Source organism: Salminus brasiliensis, chromosome 23, assembly GCF_030463535.1.
Source record: "Salminus brasiliensis chromosome 23, fSalBra1.hap2, whole genome shotgun sequence".
NCBI lineage: Eukaryota > Metazoa > Chordata > Actinopteri > Characiformes > Bryconidae > Salminus > Salminus brasiliensis.
Window position 1 is genome coordinate 27,896,660 of NC_132900.1, and position 10,172 is coordinate 27,906,831.

Genomic DNA, 10,172 nt, shown 5'->3' on the forward strand with positions numbered 1-10,172 from the left:
TGATTGGTGTATTTTGACTTTATTAAAGAAGCCTCTGATGAAGCTGTTTCAAGGTCAGAGATTTGCACCTCCACTGCTGGTGATTATGAAAATGAATATCTGAAAAATGATCCATCAGCAAGTCATCATGTCCTCTTCTGGTTAAATATTAGTATTAAGAACACATTTTGTCTCTTCTTTGATGGTCTAATGTGTTTACAAAAGACTCATCGTGGCGCTTTCAGACAGCCCCTTTCAGCCATAATGGAATCCGAGACACTGTTATACGCTTAATTTTCAACCGCATCAGTCAGCGAACATCAGCTAGCCCTCAGATCTACTCTTCATTAAGGCTGAAAGTCTCCAGTGTCTGCTTCTATTTTCTTCCCTCACCTTGAAGCTTTGACACCATCATGCCTGTCACCTCGGTTTCTCCATATGGTGCCATGCGGCTGAGAGGGATGGTGGGAAAAAAACGCCCAGGGCTGGAATTGGAGAGAGATGCGCAGGATTGTTCAGCTGTTAGCACCTTAACAACTTCGATAACCGTGAGCCTCTCTAACAGCCCTTCATTCTTCTTCTCAAAATATAAAAGTATTGGGACACCTGCTCATTTGTTGTCTTCTGAATTCGAGGGTATTAAAAAGCTTCCCTTGGTGGAGTAACTATCTCTACTGTCCAGGGTAGAAGAAGGGTTCCTACTAGATTTTGGAGGAGCATTGCTGTGAGAATTTGATTGCATTCAGCAAAAAGAGAGTTAGTGAGGTCAGGATGCAGAGTGTTGGATATTCACCACCCAACCTCATCATCCCCAACTCCGCAGCTCATGCTCATCAAAAGTATTGGCTGGAGAACCAACCATCATTCCAGAGAACACAGATCGTCCACTGCTCCACAGCTCAGTGCTGGGGGGCTTTATGCCCCTCTGTTGGCGTCCTTCTTTAAACCCTTCAAATACCATAGCAATCATTCTGCAATACTGTAACTCTCATCTAGCAACCATTTAGAAGCCGCATAAAACACCATGGCAACCACTTAGCAACACCACAGCAGCTACATAAAACACCATGGCAACCACTTAGCAACATCATAGCGTCCACCTAGCAACCATTTAGTAATGCCATGGCAACTATCTAAAAACACCATGTTAGCCACTTAGCAACACCACAGCAGCCACCTAGCAACCATTTAGTAACACCATAGCAACCACCTAAAAACACTATGACCACTACTTAGCAATGCCTACCAACCACTTAACAACACCATAACAACATTACAATCCTATGACCTCCACTTCGCAACACTCAGCAATCTCCTAGCAACACCATTGCAGCCATCTAGCAACCTCTTATTAATACCAAAGCAGCCATATAAACACCATAGCTTAGCAATACCTAGCAACACCATAGCATTCACCTAGCAACCACTTAGTAACACTATAGCAGCCACCTAGCAACCACTTAGTAACATCACAGCAACCATTTGGGATACCATTGCTTGCACTATGCAAAACTACACCAACCACCTAACAGCAGCATATCAACCACATAGCAACCACTCAGCACCACCATGGCAACCAAATAGCAACAGCCTAGTGGTAACAACTTAAGTAGCTGAGGAAAGGCATTCTTCTAGGGAATGATGTGGTTCCCTATTTTACCACATAACAAAACCCCACTGCGCCCCAGATTCTCAGGGAGGGAGGGAAACATAAGCCACCCCCCTGTCAGTCATCCAGCCATGGGCCCCGACATGGCAGCATGACTCGCCCTCAGATTTCAGTGCAACTTAATGCAAATATAAAAATGTATAATTTAAGCTCAGTATAAACAGCGTCCCGACTGCAGGGGTCACACAACGTTCCCTCTGCTCCCAGCTCACCAGAGCTGCTCTTCCAGAGAAGACCAAAGGCTCCTTCTCTTTTTTCATGGTGTGTGTGTGTGTATGTGTGTGTGTGTGTGTCGGTGTGGGTAAACACAGAGTTTGTGTAAACACTATGGACTTATCTACCTCAAAAAGGAAGTAAACAAACACAGCACTCACGCATGCGCAGCCATCACACACACACACACACACACACACACACCGCAGGCCAAATATATTTGCCGTCTTCAGCTCTCTTGATGCGCTCACGGCTGGATATTGACAGCTCAATTTGATTGTGTTTGGGTTGGACTCTGAGCGATGACACACACACTGTACACACACACACACTCGCTGCCTCTCTCCGCCTGACTCACTGATGACAAAGCACTTTCGCATCACATTTGTCTCGGGGTACGCGACTGCGTACAATTAACATCTCTCTCTCTCTCTCTCTCTCTCTCTCTCTCTCTCTCTCTCTCTCTCTCTCTCACTCACTCACTCACTCACTCACACACACACACACACACACACACACACGCTGAGTTCCTCGTCTTCCACTCATATTTCCTCCCTGTAGGTCGCTGTAGCCTGTGGAGAACGGTCAGTCACTAATTAAATAACGTAATGTCGGGCACTTCCAGGCAGCCTGACCAACCAATCACTGACCCCATTTCAAGGCTGTCCTGACCGATTCGGACCAATTTGGACCCAATTGATTAGAGGATGGCCCCCTATTTCAACCAGGGCACATACAGTACATGCATGCAGTAAATACATTTACATATACAGTACTGCCAACCAAAGGTATGGGGACCTGCCTTGCCCCTCAGTCAGTCAACTAACCTAGTTTGGTTGATAATTAGGATCAGTTAAACTGTACACCTTCAGAAACAGGTTTTTGAGACCTTTGCAACATTGGTATTGTAATTAAATCATTAATTAACATAAATCATTATTAAATCATCTATAAATAATTCCAATCACATATTATAACATAATAAATAATAATTATTAACCTAAATAAAAAAAACTAAATCTGCCCTCTGGTGGATCATCCACGCCCTGCATGCCCCAGAAAGATACATACAGATTTTTAGGCTCAGAATGACTTACACAAATTGTTAAGGCCACTCAGGAGTATAAGGGGTTAAAATGTTGTCTTCTGTTTTTTTCCCGGTAAAAATGCGAGGAGCAATAAATTCCAGATCTATCACATAGAATTCAAAACAGAAGCCCTATATTCAAAGTGTTATTTCAATTGTTATTAATATTATTGTTGTTGTTGGTATTATTTATGTATTTACTTTTTTATTTATTAATTGGTCACTCAGTCAAATACACACTTAAAAAAACGTAAAAAAAATACTTTTTACTCCCTGTAATGTAAAGCTAAAAATATCTAAGGAAAGTTATCAGGGTGGAAAGGGTTAAAAAAAGGGGCCATTTTTAAGCCCTTTGAAACTCCAGCGACCCGAAGAGGTTCCATTATCTCTGAAGCTTCCCAGAAGTGACCGACCTACCAGTGTGACGCACTTCCGAGTAATGAGTTGACTTCCAGTAAAAGACTTGTAGTAGATGTGGGGTTCCAGCATTATGGTCATTTTATCAGTGGAGGATATGTCATTTCAGTGTTTCCATTATTTTGGTGTTTTTACTTTTTCTGCTGAAAAACAACTGTAGATGGTTTGAGATGGTCTAAGCAGGTCTTTAATGGTGAAGGTGGTTGAAGAGCTGGTCATACAGTCGAAAGAAAACATACCCTATGCTGGGGTATGTCTCTAAATGGTCTCAAATGCAGTCAAAGCTCTAGATCCACAGATATCAGCGTACGTTTCCAGTCCCACTGTAAAATAATTCCATACTGCAGACAAAACTGTTGTGTTACCTTGAGACTCGCACGTCTCGCTGTTGTGGGCTGGGAATGATGCCTGTTAACGGTGCCTAGAAGACACCAGAGAGCGCTCTGTGCTAGAGCACAGCGGTAAAAACAAAGGATCTGAACTAAAATGGGCTGGAAATCAACACCTGATTTATCCAATCCACTGGACCAGGTCAGGACACCCCTAATATTTACACACAACATCTATAATATTATATATAATCATACATGATGCCAGACAGCGCTGATTGTTTATGGCTCATTTGTATTAGAACTATTCAGAAAGGCTGGGCGTCCCCTTACTTTTGATGGGCAGCGTACCTTTCCTCCCCCAAGGCCTTATGATGACTTGGTCCACTGCAGATCTCTGGCCTGTCTGTCCAGATTAGGGCAGGGTGCCAGTGAGCCTCATCTGCATACGGGCTGGTCCCCAGCGGCCAAGCCTCCAACACTGCGGAGTGTGACTCAACCGCCAGCAGCGAGAGGAGGCTAGGTAAACAAGACTGGCGCGCGCTGCTGCAGCTAATGAAAGGTGATGTACTGTACGCATCAAAGCAGCCGAGTCGCTCTCCTCGCGCAGGAGAGGCCGAGGAGGAGGCCCCACTCGCAGGCCTGAGAGGTGTTGAAGCCACGCAGTGCTTTGTTGTTTGGCCAGAGCAGCTTGGTGGCCCTTGTTCCTGGAGCTCTCTTGTCCTGCACACTCCAGCAACCATTATGGTCACGAGGAGCATCTGAGTATTTGAGCTAAAGGGGTTTTTCCATAGACTCCTTCACTGGGTGCTTCTTTAAGTATTGGGACGCCTGCTCATTCTGTGTTCTTCCGAAATCAAGGCTATTAAAAAGAGGTGCGTCACACTGGTAGGTCGGCCACTTTTGGGAAGATTCAGAGATAATGGAACCACTTTGAGTTGCTGGGGTTTCAAAGGGCCCTAAAAATGCCCCCCCTATTTTAACCCTTTCCACCTTGATAACTTTCCTTAGAAAAAAAATATAGCTTTACATTACAGGGAGTAAAAAAATATTTTTTTTAAGTGGTGTTAGTTAAGTTTGTAAGTGTGTATTTGACTGAGTGTCCAATTATTTAAAAAAATTAAGTAAATAAATAATAATAATAATAATAATAATTAAAATAATTGAAACACTTTGAATCCTTGGACAATGTTGGATCCTTGAACCTCATCATCCCCAACTCATCCCAGAAGTACTGGATGAAGCACCAACCATCATTCCAGTGAACACAGTTCTTCCTCTGCTCCACAGCTCAATGCCAGATACGTTCATTGAAAGTGGTGTCCACAAACTTTTGGAAGACATTTTTAACCCCTTATACTCCTGAGTGGCCTTTAAAAATGTTGGTGGAGTAACTGTCTCTACTGTCCAGGGAAGAAGGCTTTCTGCTAGATTTTGGAGGACCATTGCTGTGAGGATTTGATAGCATTCAGCGACAAAAGCATTAGTGAGTTCAGGATGTTGGATCCATGGACCTCATCATCCCCAACTCATCCCAGGAAAGAACTGGACTGAGCACCAACCATCATTCCAGTGAACACAGTTCTTCCTCTGCTCCACAGCTCAATGCCGGATACGTTCATTGAAAGTGGTGTCCACAAACATTTGGAAAATTTTGCCGGTGCGCTCTGGCCTTTAAGCTTAGTACTGTGCTGTGGTTTAATTGCACAGCTCTGAATCTGGCAAATATAATCTCTAAAATAGTGTTAAAATATTGTTGAACATTTCTGATCGTTCCTCTTCAAAATCCCTCAAATGTTGTGGCAGGCTGCCAATGAGCTCATTAATATTCATCCTGCTCGTTTTGCTCCCCACTGTGTGTTTTGAAAATCTGATTTTGAGCACTTATCACACTGACTTCACTTTCTGCAGTTTCCCTCACTCCTCAATAATGTCGCCTTCTGATAGCTGCAAATTCTGCGTGCATATGGCGAGCAACACCCAGGAGGTTGAAAGCCCTTCGGCGAAAGCTCTCTGAGAAATACAGCGGCGGCAGAAAGAGGCCTTATCAACCGAGAGCACTGGAGCTGCAGAGTGCTCTATTTATTGGGGATAATTGGTTACAAAGTTTTTACTGTTCAGCAGTAAAGGTCAGCGTCTAAACACTCATTCGCTGGTGTAATAGACAGGGCCTGGGTGGTTAAGGGCCGTGGGTTTGAAGGTTGAGGGCTTGATTGTGGTCGGGGCCCGCAGCCCTGCTGCTTCAGGCATGGTCACGACTAAAGGAACTGGACCAAATGTTGCTGTGAAGATGGTGCCCCCCCACATTCTCTTCGCCCCCGGGAGCGAGTCACATGGCTATTTTGTCATGGAGCCCACTAGCGTATTACGTACGTCTCACCTCTTAACTCCTACATGGGTTTGGATCTCCATGACGTCTCGTGTGATTTCATTCAGTGTATGACTCCTACCGTGACCACTCTGACAGCCTTTCAGACGCATTCGTGCAGCTATAACACTTCTCACACCTGCGTGTGGCAATTCCACGGCCTCCAGTGCAGCTGCTCGTGAAGAGCGACTCCACTTCTGAACAGGCCCTAATGTACATTGCTGTCGTTCTTGGAAATAAGGTTACAGTAAACATGGTGAGCAGTTCTTGGGGAAAATGGAAATCCAAAAATGGATGGAAATGTTAAAGGACTGATTTTCTCATTTCTTAATCACAGCTCGGAGGACTGAACTGGAGTAGGATTGCTGGCCCTTGTTCCTGGAGCTCTGTTCTCCTGCACACTCCAGCAATCATTATGGCCGTGAGGAGCATCTGAATATTTGAGCTAGAGGTGTTAGAGTCTTTTGAAAGAATACCACAGAAGACCTAGTTTTGCTTTCGGTCTTAAGCGAGTGGTCAGAATGAGATCTGACCTCGTGTGGACCCAACTCTCTGGTCAAGCTTAACGTCTCCCATAGCGAGATACTACCCCCCCAGAATGGAGCATCGCTGGTGGCATTCCACATCAATACAATTAAGTAGTAAGGCCTGGGAACGAGGTAATTAAATCAAGGCCACAACTTAGTAGGGAGTGGGAAGATGCTAAGAAGTGGCCACGTCTTAGTAAGGCCTGAAAATTATATAATTAAGTCATCGCCACAATTTAGTAAGGGTTGGGAACGAGATAATTAAGTCATGGTCCTGACTTAGTAAGAGTAAGGTTAGCAAGGTGTGGGGAAGTGTTCCTAAGTCATGTCCACACCTTAGTAAGGCGTGGGAACAAGATGGTAAGCAGTGGCCACGTCTTAGTAAGGCCTGAGAGTGATATAAACAAGTCATTGCCACAATAAAGTAAGGGTTGGGAACAAGATAATTAAGTCATGGCCATGACTTAGTAAGACGTGGGAACAAGATGCTAGGTCATGTTCACGACTTAGTAAGGTGTAGAAACGAGATAATTAAGTCAAAGCTGCAACTTTGTAAGGTATAGGAATGAGATCCTAAGTTGTGGCCATGACTTAGAAAGGTGTGGGAACGAGATAATTAAGTCATGGTCCTGACTTAGTAAGAGTAAGGTTAGTAAGGTGTGGGGAAGTGATCCTAAGTCATGTCCACACCTTAGTCAGGTGTGGGAACAAGATGCTAAGTAGTGGCCACATCTTAGTGAGACCTGAGAGTGATATAAACAAGTCATGGTCACAATTTAGTAATGAGTGGGAACGAGATAATTAAGTCATGGCCATGACTTAGTAAGACGTGGTAACAAGATGCTAGGTCATGTTCACGACTTAATAAGACATGGGAACATGATGTTAAGTCATGTTTGCTCCTTAGTAAGGTGTGGAAATGAGATAATTAAGTCAAGGCTGCAACTTTGTAAGGCATAGGAACGAGATCCTAAGTCGTGGCCACAACTTAATAAGGTGTGGAAACAAGATAATTAAGTCATGGCCATGACTTAGTAAGACTTGGGAACAAGATGCTTGGTCATGTCCACGATTTAGTAAGGTGTGGCCACGAGATAATTAAGACAAGGCCACAACTTTGCAGGGCATAGAACGAGATCCTAACTTGTGGCCTTGACTTAAGGTGTAAGGTGTGGGAACAAGAACTCCTCTCACTTAGTCATTGCCCAACTGCCCAACATCTTGTTCCCACGCCTTACTAAGTTCTCAACTTAGGATCATGTTCCCACGCCACGTCGTGGCCACAGCTTAATTTTTGTTATTTATGTGGGATGTTACCAACAGGGCGCCATATCACCCTATCCTATAATTATTATTATACCTTCATTCTCTACAGTGCCAGAGTGTTGGATTAGGATTGGAAATGAGCTCTGCTGGAACGTGGATCCCCAGCAACAAATCTCTGGGATCCCCATGACTCATACAACCTTCATACCTGAAAAGCAGAGCTCAGTCAAACCTCCGGTGTGAAGGGGATAAAAAAAGGCCTTAAAAGAAGCTGTCCACCTCCTTCAGATCAGTTTGATGGCGGGAAGGAAGCGAAGTCAGTATTTTCTGTTGTGGATGCTGCCCATGAGGACAGAGGTTTTCGGGTTAAGGCTCTGTTGTTTTATGTCGGAGGCCCTCAGCCTTTTAGCTACTGTTCACGTCTTGCAAACATCTAAACGGCAGCGAGGGACGGCGTGCAGTTTATTACAGAATGGGTCCGGGCCCGGCGATAGGTTTTTACCAGAGGCTCAGAGCTGACCTGGCTGAACCCCTGAAGCCATGTGAGCAATTGTATTTATCGATCTGTTCCTCATCCTATGAGTCATCTCATCTCACAGACACACACACACACACACACACACACACACACACACACACACGCACGCACAACCTTACGGAGACTTGTAAAGGAGCTTTAAGCGCTGGTGATTTTCATAAGGCAAGAATATATAAAGGACATATTTAGTCGATAGTGTTTCTGAGGGTGGTGACGGTGGTGTCCCGAGGCGAAATTGGGGTTGGGGGTGAGATTTATCTATAGACAGTTCTGTCATTGAGGAAGTCAATGAAAAAATGTTCAGCTTCAGGTTTCAGTGGCTTTTGAAAGGCCAGGTAACCTGATTAAATCGAGTAAAATAATTAGGCTGCACATAAATCTTACTCTCATACCACAGAGAACTAGCAAAGAGCATTTCCTGAAGGAAACGCAGGACGCTTCCCCAGCTTCAGTGGTTTCCACCCCTAGACAGTTGCCAAACTGTTGATAAGGGTGAAACAGCTTTTGCTAGGTGGTTTCTATGGTATACCAGGTGGTTACTGTGGTATTGCTTGATATGGTTTTGCTATACAGTCACTAGGGTGAAACAGCTTTTGCTAGGTGGTTTCTATGGTGTTGCTACACCAGGTAGTTGCTAGATGGTTCATATGGTGTTGCTAAGTGGTTGCTAGAAGGATGCTATTGTGTTGCTAGGTGTTGGTATTTCTCAAAGGAAACAAAGAATGGTTACCCAGCAAGTGGTTTCCACCTCCAGACAGTTGCCAAACTGTTGATAAGGGTGAAACAGCTTTTGCGAGGTGGTTTCTATGGTATACCAGGTGGTTAGGGGGTAGTTGGTAGGTGATTACTGTGATATTGCTATGTGCTTGCTGTGATCTTGTTATGCAGTCTCTAGGGTGAAACTGCTTTTGCTAGGTGGATTTTATGGGGTTGCTATACCATGTAGTTGCTAGATGGTTGCTATGGTGTTGCTAAGCGGTTGCTAGAAGGATGCAATTGTGTTGCTAGCTGGTTGGTATTTCCTGAAGGAAATGCAGAATGGTTGCCAAGCTTAAGTGGTTTCCACCAAACTGTTGGTAAGGGTGAAACAGCTTTTGCTAGGTGGTTTCTATGGTATACCAGGTGGTTACTGGGTAATGCTTGATAGGTGTTGCTATGCTGTTACTAGAGTAAAACGGCTTTGGTGGATGGGGTTGCTATACCAGGTAGTTGCTATGGTGTTGCTAAATGGTTGCTAGATGGTGCTATAGTGTCGCAAGGCAGTTACTATGGTGTTGCTAGATGCTTGCTGTGGTATTGCTAGGTTCATGCCATGGTGTTGCAAGGTGGTTGTTATAGTGTTGATAAGTAGTTGCTATGGTGTTGCTGAATAAGTGCTAGATGGTGCTATAGTGTTGCAAGGCAGTTACTATGGTGTTGCTAGGTGCTTGCTGGTTTTGCCAAGTAGTTGCTAGGTGGCGCTGTAGTGTTGGTAGGGCTTGCTATGGAACAGATTAGTGGATGCTAAGGTGTTTCTTGGTAATTCCTAAGCAGTAGCTATGTCCCAGGTGGTTGCTATGCTGTCCCAGGTGTTGCACAGTGGTTGTAAGAAAGATGTTATAGTGTTGCAAGGTGGTTGCCATGGTATTTGACTTGCTTGCTAGGCAGTTGCTCGATTGAGACAGAATGAGATATGACCGATCTACACAGATGCGCTATACAGTATATGTCCATAAGTTTGTGGACACCTGCTCGTCCTTTGTTGCAGTAACAGCCTCGACTCCTCTGGGAAGGCTTTAG